Source organism: Sinohyriopsis cumingii, chromosome 10 (assembly GCF_028554795.1).
Source record: "Sinohyriopsis cumingii isolate HCF-2022 chromosome 10, ASM2855479v2, whole genome shotgun sequence".
In the NCBI taxonomy this organism is placed as follows: Eukaryota; Metazoa; Mollusca; class Bivalvia; order Unionida; family Unionidae; genus Sinohyriopsis; species Sinohyriopsis cumingii.
The window spans coordinates 37,300,060-37,313,209 of record NC_142970.1 but is presented as its reverse complement, the minus strand read 5'-3'; positions in this window follow the sequence as shown (position 1 = coordinate 37,313,209).

Sequence of the window (13,150 nt, the reverse complement as noted above, 5' to 3'; positions counted from 1 at the left end):
GCCGGACGGGTCACCGATTATCCAGGGTTATCCTTGATCTTAACATTGTCCCGCCACAGCGCAAAATGATGAAGCTTACCCGAATTAAGTTCAACACTGCAAGGCTGAACCATCCGCAGGTTTGAGAGCATTATCAAGCTCACATTGAAAACCTACTGACTGCGCACGGACCTTTGACTGATGACCCAACCTCAAAGTGAATCCAGCTCAATTACATGTTGAGTGAGTCTGCGTAAGTCCTCCTAGTTCCCAAAAGCAAAGTCCACCAACACTGGTTTGAAGCATCCTCCTGCAGCAGAAATGAGAGGCCTATATAGAATGGCAAAACGACGTTGACTCAGTCTCAAAACGTTATCGCTTCTAACACCTGCAGAGCAAAGCCCAGAGAGAACTCCGCATCATGCAAAATAGCTGGTTGGAGCGCAAAGTAGATGTAGTCCAGCATTACGCAGACACTAACAACTCGAAAGAGTTTTCAGGTCCCTGAAAAATGTCTATGGACCGTCTAAAGCCTGTAGCACCCAGCCAATGTCTTCTGACGGGACTAATCTGCTCAAGGACAAAGAGAGCATCACCGAAAGGTGGAAGGAACATTTCAACATCCTACTGAAGATGCCCTCTACCTTAGACTCTGAAACGTTAAACGTCCAGAAGCCAACTATCTCGGACCTGAACTTTCCCTTACCACGGAAGAAGTCGAGAGAGCCATCAAAATGATTAGCACTGGAAATGCACCAAGCTTGGTGAAATTCCCGTAAAACAGTTCAAAGCAGCAAGGTACTCGAGGCACTGCACAGCATACTGATCAGCATTTGGGAGGAGGAGTCCATGCCATAGGAGTTCAAAGACGCAATGATTGTCACCTTATACAAAACAAAGGGGACAAAGCTGACTGCAGAAACTATCGAGACATATCACTCATGTGGATTGTAGGCAAGATTATGGAGCGCGTCCTTCTCAACCGTCTGGTCGGTAATGTCTCGGAAGAAATACTGCCGGAGGCCTAATGTGGCTTCAGACTAGATCTGAACACAGTCGACATGATCTTCACAGTGACACAAATAAAGGCAAAGCGCACTGAACAAAACATGAACGTTTACGATGTCTTCAAAAGATATTGGACATCGTTATTCGGCATTATACGTCCACCCATGATCTCAAGGTACATGTTTTGTCTTTGTTTTATTGACCATGAACATATACCATGAGATAGAAAACCAAAAAACCGAAACTACAGGTCAAGTGGACTTGACCTTGGCATATTGTTAAGAGAATAACTGACGTTAGGAACCAGATTGTTCACATGAAGCAATTGAAACCATGCTTCGTACGACCTGAGAGTTAACATGGATCTACATACAGCAAGGAACAGGCATATATTTGGGTGATGAGACACATAAGAAATAGTGCAAAAACCTTAGATTGTGGCACGCAGAGAGCACTACGCGAGTCGAAAAGAGACAAATATGAGAACTTTAGATATGGGAATACCGAAGAGTCAGTGGCCGTTTTTTTATATTGTACTATAAGAAGAGATCTGAGCTTTGGAGGATACGACAAGATCACGCTAAGGCTTTCGCTCGAATTTGACGTGCAAGTTTCTTCCGAAGTCTTACTTCCTTCTTATTAATTAACTCAGCGGCTATAGATACAACATTAGAGTGTCCTCGTGACTGTTGAATGGTTGGGTTTAATAGAGAAAGATTAATGAATCACTCAGATTGCTACGTGCCCTACGGTTGATGTACATTTTGTAATTATTACTATTTTCCTTTAATATTGGTAGGTCAAGGCCGTTGTCTCGTGTTTATGATAAATAGTTTTGGATTAAACACGTGCAGTATTAACTTCCAGAAACATTGGTTAGCAGTACTTGGTTTTGCTACTTTGGTCAATATTGATGTAAATTTAGAGAAGTTGGTTTGCTTCTATGGAAGCAGTCCTAAATAACGCTATGGAGTTTGAAATGGAACTATTTGCACAGAGTGCTTTTGGCGCAATATCCTCCCTTTGGATTTAACTGTATGAGTGAAATGTGACGTTTCAGGTTGTCATTGTTTAGAGGCTAGTAAATGCTTTTCTGTCTCTGTAGTAATTGTATTTTAGTTGTGATGTATATGTGAGAATGCAATATTAGATCGCATGGACTGGTGGTGACGATAGAGTTTACATTGTTTGGTATGTACGCTGATGTCATGGGAAACGTATGACTTTGATTGACTGTGTTATCCAAACGAATTGCAATCTCTGTACCTGAGTTTTCGAAGCTGCAAGCAGGGTTAGATTGCGTCGTTGAAATGTTATAGGCCTGTTTGTTCAGAAGCTTTCTACTGCATTGTACGTTGAAAAATGTTGAGTACCCGCATCGCATTGGAAATGGTATGCTATATTTAAATCATGCTTAGATAGAAGTATCAACTTGTACTGATCGTTGTTATTGGGATATCTCAGCAATACTGCTCAAAGAACACAACATTTAGTTTGAAGCAGCGATAGAAGAACTATCGCATCTGCATGTTTAGGGCTGGATTGTTTGTGCTTTAGAAGTGTTCACCCGCATATCAATGATTATTAGTAATCACCGATTGGATATTGTTCTTACATTGTTCTCGGGGGAAAGGTTTCTTGTTTAGTCAGCAGAATCAGCAAATGGTTCGGCTTGGATAGGCTGGAGCGTGTGAGATTATATTTTGGACATATCTTCATTAGAGACATCATGACTATTACCGGCATGTAGGCAGTATCCCGACAAAGGTTCTTAATTTTCTAACAGCGTGAGATTATACCTGTAAGCCAAGGTGTAACCTGAGATGGTATGAAAGAGAATGTTTTGTGCGCTGCTTAGTTGTCGTCGTATTGAAACAAAAGGTGGACGGTACATATTATATGATGTGCGATGGTTTCTGTTGGGCAGCTAATAAGAATCAACCTCGTTCAACCTGCTTTCTCTTCGTAGTATTTGCAGAACGTACCAGTGTGTCTGACCCTTTGTTGGTGGCATACTAGTTGCACGAGAGATGTTCAAGGTATCCATTGTCTCAGCAGGGAGTAGCATTGTTCTTCAGAATAATTATGCAGTATTGTCGGTCATCTTGTATTAGATTGAAATTACAACCATGTGGCTTCAGCGTTTGACGTTTTGTTAGCTCGCTTGAAAACAGCGGGATGTGTTTGAATGGACTTGTATCTTTTTATTATTATACAAGAATATGTGGGGTTTTTGTGGGTTTGTTTTAAACATATCTTTAAGAATTTGAGTCTTATCGCTACGATGTCTTCAGTTGGACAGTTTATAATAATGTCTAGCACTGTGGCTTGATACCGCAGACATTTGCCAAAGTGTCCCGCCCAGTCACATTATTCTGACACCACGCTGACCAGTACAAACACTAGCCTCTTAATTCTAAATGCCAAGCGAGGCAGCTGCTAGTACTATATTTATAAGTCTTTGGTATTGCTCGGCCGGGTTTCGAACCTATTACCTTTCGCATCCGAAACGGATGCTCTAATCACTAAGGCCATCGGAGCGGTCTACACATCAAAACCCCAATTAACTGTGATAAAAATAGAACAGATTACATATCCAAGAGAATATGTCCCCTTGACAGCCCAGTCATAGCAGTGTCATTATTGACTGCACCTTATATGGTTGTTTCATTTTCTTTATCCTTATCGTTATTAGGCGATGCGTAAATATGCACTATAGCATGTTCGACAGATAGTGGTGGATCTAATGAAGCAGATTATGTGCTAGTTTTATAATTTTGTTTTATAATCACGAATCCGGTTGATAGCTGATTCTTGAGGACTAATGAATGACGAGTGATTTTAGGAGGCATGGATGATGTAATAAATCTAGACTGCGTTATTTGTATTTATGCTTCCGTTTATAGCTTTCATAGAGTAATTGAATTATTATTTTATTATAGAGATGTCGGGAAGATATCTGGCAGGCTCGTAATAAGCCAGTTTATAGGAGCAGATATCTTAATGCACACTATTCATGATATTTCGTTTCGTAAAATAGACCCTTTGTGTTCTGCGATAATTTATTTCGTAAACTAAACTTATCCTTGTGCAGTATAGAACCCGTAACAACATCTTTAGAGATGGCTTTACGAAATCAATCAGTGAATAATGCGCAGTGAGTTCTGGAAAAACTGGACCAGAGATAATTATACATAGAAATGCAGGCAAGACAAAAATGCTGAATAAATGAAAACAGAATGACTACAACACAAAATGGACCATCGAAGCAATATAGAGAAATATTGACCAGTGGACGAATGATCCATTGATCAGTACAAGTGAAGAAAGTCAGACATATTCTCTTAGTAAATCTCTTCATTAAGACCGACTAATAAGATAATACATGGATTTGAAAGATGTGTGTGTCTGTGCGATTTGCATTTATAACGTAGCTTTAACAATTTTCAGTCATATCGCTTCGATGTCTGCAGATGTGACAATTTATAGTGATGTCTAGCACGGGGGGGCATCATGCCGCAGACATGTAGCATGATGTCCCATCTAGTCACATTATCCTGACACCAGACCGAACAGTCCTAACACTAACCTCTTAATGCTGAACGCCAAGCGAGGCAGCTGTTAGTACCATTTTTTAGAAGTGTTTGGTATGATTCAACCGGGGATCGAACCCACGACTTCCCGCATTTGAGGCGGACGCTCTAACCACTATGCCACCGGAGCGGTTTTGAAAGATATACAAGATAGATTGCAAATATAAAATACTTAAAGCAATGTTATGGATATTTAATATGTATGGTGTGTTGGCTTTTCTCCATAATAATATGTTATTTATATCTATATTGTGTGGTTGACCATGGTCCCAAATTGAGTTTATTGCCTACCTGACTAATGTCTTGTTAGTTTGCAAACAACCTATTACATAGCTATTATCTGCATTTAGATTATATTGTAAGAGTACTATCATTTGGCGGTAAGTATGTTTACTAATTTTGAGCTCAAGATACAACCTTATTCTAACCTTAAAATTTTGTAGAACAAATTATGTTTACAGTTTGCTTGAGTTTGATATATATATATATATATATATATATATATATATATATATATATATATATATATATATATATATATATATATATATATATATATTGTTAGGTGTAACATTGAATTATCATAATTTTACATGGTGACTTCTTGAGGTAACAATTTTCAGTTACTAATCTATACTACTTTGACCATAATATAGATAAGTAAAAGGGGATATATGCTGATAGCCTCTATCTTGTCAGGTAAATGGGGATAACTAACAATTAGCTGGTAAAAGACTATAAGAGACATTAACCCCTTCTTCCAAAGCAAGAGTGTAATTTTATTGCATAATCAAAGGTGTTTAAATATAATATCACGTACCTGAAGCAATGTACACTACTGATTTAATGGTCGATGGGATATCTATGTGGGTCGTTGTTATCTGACTGTACTATGTAACAAGATAACCGGGTTGGATTTCGGATTTACAGCAGAACCCTGTTGATGGGGATACAAATACAATGTATTTATAACGTAGCTTTAACAATGTTTCAGTCATATCGCTACGATGTCTACAGATGTGACAATTTCTAGCACTGGGGCATCATGCCGCAGACATGTAGCATGATGTCCCACCCAGTCACATTATACTGAAAACAGGTCGACCAGTCCTAACACTAACTTCTTCGTGCTGAGCGCCAAGCGAGGCAGCTGTTAGTATCATTTTTAGAAGTGTTTGGTATGATTCAGCCGGGGATCGAACCCACGACCTCTCGCATTCGAGGCGGACGCTCCAATCCACCGGAACGGGTTTGAAAGATATTAAAGATACATTACAAATATAAAATACTTAAAACAATGTTGTGTATATTTAATATGTATAGTGTGTTGGCTTTTCTCCATGATAATATGTTATTTATATCTATATTTTGTTGTTGACCTTGGTCTGTAATTGAATTTATTGCCTACCTGACTAATGTCATGTTAGTTTGCAAACAACCTATTACATAGCTAATATCTGAATTTAGATTATATTGTAAGAGTACTATCATTTGGCGGTAAGCATGTTTACTAATTTTGAGTTCAAGATACAACCTTATTCTAACCTTAAAATTTTGTAGAACAAATTGTGTTTACAGTTTGCTTGAGTTTGATATATATATATATATATATATATATATATATATATATATATATATATATATATATATATATATATATATATATATATATATTGTTAGGTGTAACATTGAATTATCATAATTTTACATGATGACTTCTTGAGGTAACAATTTTCAGTTACTAATCTATACTACTTTGACCATAATATAGATAAGTAAAAGGGGATATATGCTGATAGCCTCTATCTTGTCAGGTAAATGGGGATAACTAACAATTAGCTGGTAAAAGACTATAAGAGACATTAACCCCTTCTTCCAAAGCAAGAGTGTAATTTTATTGCATAATCAAAGGTGTTTAAATATAATATCACGTACCTGAAGCAATGTACACTACTGATTTAATGGTCGATGGGATATCTATGTGGGTCGTTGTTATCTGACTGTACTATGTAACAAGATAACCGGGTTGGATTTCGGATTTACAGCAGAACCCTGTTGATGGGGATACAAATACAATGTATTTATAACGTAGCTTTAACAATGTTTCAGTCATATCGCTACGATGTCTACAGATGTGACAATTTCTAGCACTGGGGCATCATGCCGCAGACATGTAGCATGATGTCCCACCCAGTCACATTATACTGAAAACAGGTCGACCAGTCCTAACACTAACTTCTTCGTGCTGAGCGCCAAGCGAGGCAGCTGTTAGTATCATTTTTAGAAGTGTTTGGTATGATTCAACCGGGGATGGAACCCACGACCTCTCGCATTCGAGGCGAACGCTCTAATCCACCGGAACGGGTTTGAAAGATATAAAAGATACATTACAAATATAAAATACTTAAAGCAGTGTTATGGATATTTAATATGTATGGTGTGTTGGCTTTTCTCCATGATGATACGTTATTTATATCTATATTGTGTAGTTGACCATGGTCCCAAACTGAGTTTATTGCCTACCTGACTAATGTCTTGTTCGTTTGCAAACAACCTATTACATAGCTAATATTGGAATTTAGATTATATTCTAAGAGTACTATCATTTGGCGGTAAGCATGTTTACTAATTTTGAGTTCAAGATACAACCTTATTCTGACCTTAAAATTTTGTAGAACAAATTGTGTTTACAGTTTGCTTGAGTTTGATATATATATATATATATATATATATATATATATATATATATATATATATATATATATATATATATATATATATATATATATATATTTAGGTGCAACATTGCATTATCATAAATTTACATGGTGACTTCTTGAGGTAACAATTGTCAGCTACTAATCTATACTACTTTGACCAGAATAAAGATAAGTAAAAGGGGTTATATTCTGATAGCCCCTATCTTGTCAGGTAAATGGGGATAGCTAACAAGTAGCTGGTAAAAGACTATAAGAGACATTAACCCCTTCTTCCAAAGCAAGAGTGTAATTGTATTGCATAGTCAAAGGTGTTTGAATATAATATCACCTACCTGAAGCAATGTACACTACTGATTTAATGGTCATTGGATATCTGTGTGGGTCGTTGTTATCTGACTGTACTATGTAACAAGATAACCTGTTTGGATTTCGGATTTACAGCAGAACCCTGTTGATGGGGATACAAATACAATGTTTAATGATGAATGACTTGAATGAGAAAAGAAGTATGATTAATACGTCCGTGTATAAGATCCAAATCTTGGACAAATTAACATAATCCGCACGAACCTAATAATGCAACAAATGAAAATACAGATAAATGACCTTACATAGTAAAAGGACAAAGGTGAAGGATTCACAGTAATTTCACACGACGTAAAGAATGATGTGTTTTACTCAAATACTAAAATTGAATTCACTCCAATAGTGGATAATGAGGTATTTTACTCAAATAGTAAAATGATGAAAACAAAGGGACAGATAACGTATAAAATATCTTAACAGCCCTGAAACACTGGGTATTACAAACCCCAAAATTAATCCACGGCTAAAAGATTACATGTATGGAATTAATCACTCTGTCACCAGCACACATGGCTACCAGTCACACTGGTCAGTAAAGCAGTCAGTATTCCAGGTAGTCACCGACCAACATTCAATTCCTTGGTCAATCAAGCAATCAGCGCCCACCAATCGGTCAGCAACGCCCGATCACCTGCTACTCGACCAGCAACAGTGTTAACTCAGTTCTGCGGTTGTTATGGTTCAGCTTTACAGCTCCCATGATCAACTTCTATGGTTAGCTCTACAGCTGGTACCACATCGACTCCGATCAAGTGAAAATACATCTAACACCGTGTAATATGCAAGACACGGGCATATACGATAACACGTAACGACGTTATATACGGTAAGTTATACAAATTACATTATCGGCACAACAATATAATCCTTTAAATGTGTACGTGTATCAGAGGGACGAGCGGAAGAACATCGATGCATAATTAAGCATTATTTTTTCACATTCCGGAACGAAATATGAGGATCGGTGTCAAAATGATGAATACTGTTGTAAATTGAAAACAGCATACCACGCATTGAAAATGTCACCTCCTTACGAGCGAGTGAAAAATGTTTTGGTTTTACACCGACTTTAAATGATACTCAAGCACATTTTAATGATCAGTAAAAAAAGACGACTTTGCTAATGACAAGCCACTCCGTCTGAAGTGTGTACTTAGATAGCTTGAAAAATAATACAAATATTAACAGGGCCAACAACAAAGTCCACTCTTATCGATACATTTATTCAGGACAGACAGTAAATAATGAGATAGTCTTCGATTCAGATTTGATTTATCATTCATAAATAATAATTTCCGACTCGAAATCTGACCGTAGCTAGGTCGATCAGAGTAAATTGTCTTGTCGAATAATAATTTTTTGCATTTTTGGGTACTGACAATTTTAGACACATTCTAAGAGAACTAAATGATAATGATGAATTCTTAGGTAATGCCAACAGATGTTGTGAATGAATACTGCATTTCATGAATATTTATCATTTTAGTACATTATAGATGTGGATATGTGACTAAATGCATTCATATTTGTATGCATGGACTATTCACCTAAAAGCATTATGTCGTATGGGGTATCAAATTACACGACATCTATTATTATCAAGTTATCGCATAAAGGTCACATTATAGTAGCATATACTTTCCTTAATTTGACATTATGTTTAATTTAAATGTGCAACATTAATACGTGTTTATGGCAGCTAACTGGTTAGATTTTATTCCTTTGCAAATAAAAAGCTAGTCCGATAATCCCCCTCCCCCTAGTCTGTGTTGATACGGCATGATGATATGTTTCTCTGATGTCTCCAATTCATTACAATGTGCAATTTAGCTGCATGCAGGTCTTTCCTGACCAAACCTGCGCAGACTTTAGACGCATACTGGTAATAGGCAACAGCGTTCGTGCATAAAGCTAACCCAGTATTGCGTATTGTACAGCGACGCAAAAAAAATTAAAAGAATGATATAAATTCAATTTGAATAACCATATTCCAATAAATTCACAATGAGAAACATCAGTACACTATTATCAGTAAATCTTTTTCCATTTTAATTCTTAAAAATCACAAACGTATGTCAGTGATGGATACAATACCTGATAACAGTACGTGGGTTATAAAACATTATAAGTGATAAAGACGTCAAAATGGATCTGATAGTTCAAAATCTACTCGGCTCTAATGGCTAAATGAGAAATTCCATTATATGACCAGTGTGTTTATAAATAAATATTGATAACAATTAGAGTTTGTAATTACATGCATTTTAAAGGTTAATACATGTGATACTTTTGCAACAAAATATCTTCGGTCACAAAACCTTTTTATATTTATGCACATTTGAAACTGATAGTTTTAAAAGTGAAATATCATTATCAAAGTTGGTATTTGTAAATTACTGAAAGAACTTCAAAGTCCGAAATATCCAAGAGATAAATAATAAGTGTCATGTTAATGGCATAAATTGTAATCAGTTTATCAACGTATGCTAATAGACAGACAACACCTCATTGCATGTGTTCATACAGATTTAGAGTAATTGTGCTGATTACATGTTATTATGAAAACAAAATGGACATTGTTTTCAAAGTGAATGAAACTAAAACCATTACCTCTCAATCTTATTTTAATGATGATACTACTGCTGTGTGCAAAGATTTCATTGGCAGATCAAGACTCTGATAGATTCATTGAAATATGTGAATTTTCAAACTGAATCTCAGTTTTGCAAGGTACTGTACAAATTTTACAAAGTATACGATGTAACAGGGACCTAAAGGGATATGCAAATTATACTGACATTTAACATATACACAAGTACACGTGATCAAATCGCTTTCACATACTTGCGTGACAAATATACTCGACGATGCGCGTGTTAAAATCTAAACTAAGATAGCATGCTATTTTAAGTCAGGTGGAAATGATCGGCTCAAACAGTCTCAGCTATGTTTTTTGTAGAGAAGATAGGTTACATAAATCGTTTGAAGAGACTACAGAAGAAGGCACTAAAGGAATAAAGGTAACATCTTAATGAAGAAATGCTCATGCCAAGAGTTGCTTTAAAATGTGGAGGCATGTTATTACACTCTTGACAAAGTAAAGCACTGTTTGGAGGTGTTACAAATAATGTATTACGCTTTTAAACGACATAAACGTTCATTGCGGTTAATGCAGTGAACGAAAGTACGATAAAAAGCATCGGGTACTCGAGTCTAAGTTGCAAACTTAACAACAGTTAGTATACATATCAATGTTTACTTTTAAAGACATCACCGGTAAATTTGAATTTTTCACATCGCAGAAAATTGTATCAGTTTAGTTGCAATGAGATGTGCTGAATGTATTATATAATGATGAAAACAACAAATCACATAATGATTAATAATGGTCCTTTTTTAATTATCCTGTTATTGGCAATCTATTGAAACCAATTTTCCTTACATTTTTGTAATTCATTTTTTGAATCACATTGAAAGAAAATAGGCAACTGCGTTGTGTTCATCTACAGCATTGAAATCGTAAGCAGGGAAACAATATCACTTTGTGCCGTCTTGTATTAACAAGTCCACTGTTAAAGAATGTATCGGTTGTTTGGGGTTTTTTTGTGAGTTTTTTTTTGCACCTGAACTCTAAATCGTATAGCACAATTGCCAGAAACTGTTTGTCAATCATCGCTAGCCATCTTTCGTAGATCCACGTTATTCCACACCGACCCAGGGGGTATGTAGCCAGCCAAAACATTATCAGCCGCTCTGCTATCTGGTTAGATGCAGAGCAGAGAATCGGATCCAATCAGATTATTCGTTACATATAAGTACGAAGATAATTCGAATAATAGTAGCAGCCTAGGTAGACAACGTTTTACTTTCATGTCAAGGTACGTGAACATCATCGAATTCACTATTTTGAAAATGTAGCACGTCCAATAGCAAATGGTCATTCAATTTTGCTTGCTATGGGCATTAACTTTTCATTCGTACGAGGACGCTTGTTTAAAACACTGTTTTGACTAACTATCGATGACCACAGAGTAGCGAAAATCATGCCACCATATTGTTGTTAATTGCATAGTTTTTATTCTTTTTCATTCAGCCGGTCGAAGTTCCAGACTATTTTAAGACTAATTCATCTTGAATTAACCTGTGACAACTACTCCATGAAGCGAAATGATAACTTTCTACAATTTTTACACCCAGTAGGTATACCAGATTTTATTCAAGGAGAAAAGAAAAGCAAGTAGAACAAAGAACAACTCTGATTGTAACTCGTGCTACTTATACAATAGATATTGGTACTTTTAAATGTACTCTCCATGCACACATGCCAGTTTGTTAAGTTTGGGATTTTGGGCGGTTTGGCTAGACTTTTCAGTATACGATAGACAACACATAGCGGCCCGTTTAACTGGTGGAGGAAGAACCCTTAGAGAAATCCTATAAGAAACACAGACCCAGGGGAAGCTACTGGCAAGCTTTCTCAGATACCCACACCGGCCCAGTTCGGAACACGAATTCACGCGGTCACATGTGAGATACAAGTGACCGGTCAATGCAAGAGTTTTAGGCCACTCCGGCCAACCTGGGTCTCCACATATGCCATTACCCTGACAGAGAGAAGGAAATACGCTAGCTCAGTCACAAAAATAATCATGTTAGAGTTTTGAGAACGATGTGCATTTTGTTTTTAGAATTCGATACTGTTTTCAATGGAATTCTTATCTGTAAGTAAGGAATACTTATCTTGTGATGTTGATTATTTCATCAGGAGACTACGACGGCATTTTGAAAACTCCCACCATCTTCCTCCAGTTTTGCATTGCATCCGTCCATCATACCTCCTCCGTTATTATCATCCAGATACACAAAACACTTCATTTGTTCTCACATTTTGATATAGCACAGAGATCCTGCAGATGCCGAATATATTTTAAACTCTTGACTAATTTCCCTACTTAATTCCCATGTTGTATCCCTTCCAATTCATGTCATATTTGCCATCTTGACAGTGAAGATTAGACACTATAATTAGTGAATATAAATGCGGACCTTTTCATGATTTCTTTTGGAAAACGTTTAGTACCACGCAAATCAATGCTGTAAGTTCTAAATTCTCCACCCAAAAGGGCGATGTAGCTGTACCCAGGAAAAACGTGTTAAAGTGAAGTGAAGTCACGTATAAATTCTTACCAATATAGTACCACTTACAAAACCTTAATTAGCAACAATTTTTAAATACAGACACAAATGAGCACTTGTATCGAAACAGAACTGCACTTAATTTGATTGCCAACACGGGTCTATCAATATACATAGCACCAGTACAAATACAAATTATTAATAACTGCGGTACAGCGAATAGAAAATGGATTAAGTTGAGAGATATCCTGATCAAAATTTTGGACATGCATAAGAAATCGAAATGAAGCGGTGATAGACATAACAATTTTGAGCTTATACGGGAACGAAATGGTTTAAATGTCAGTT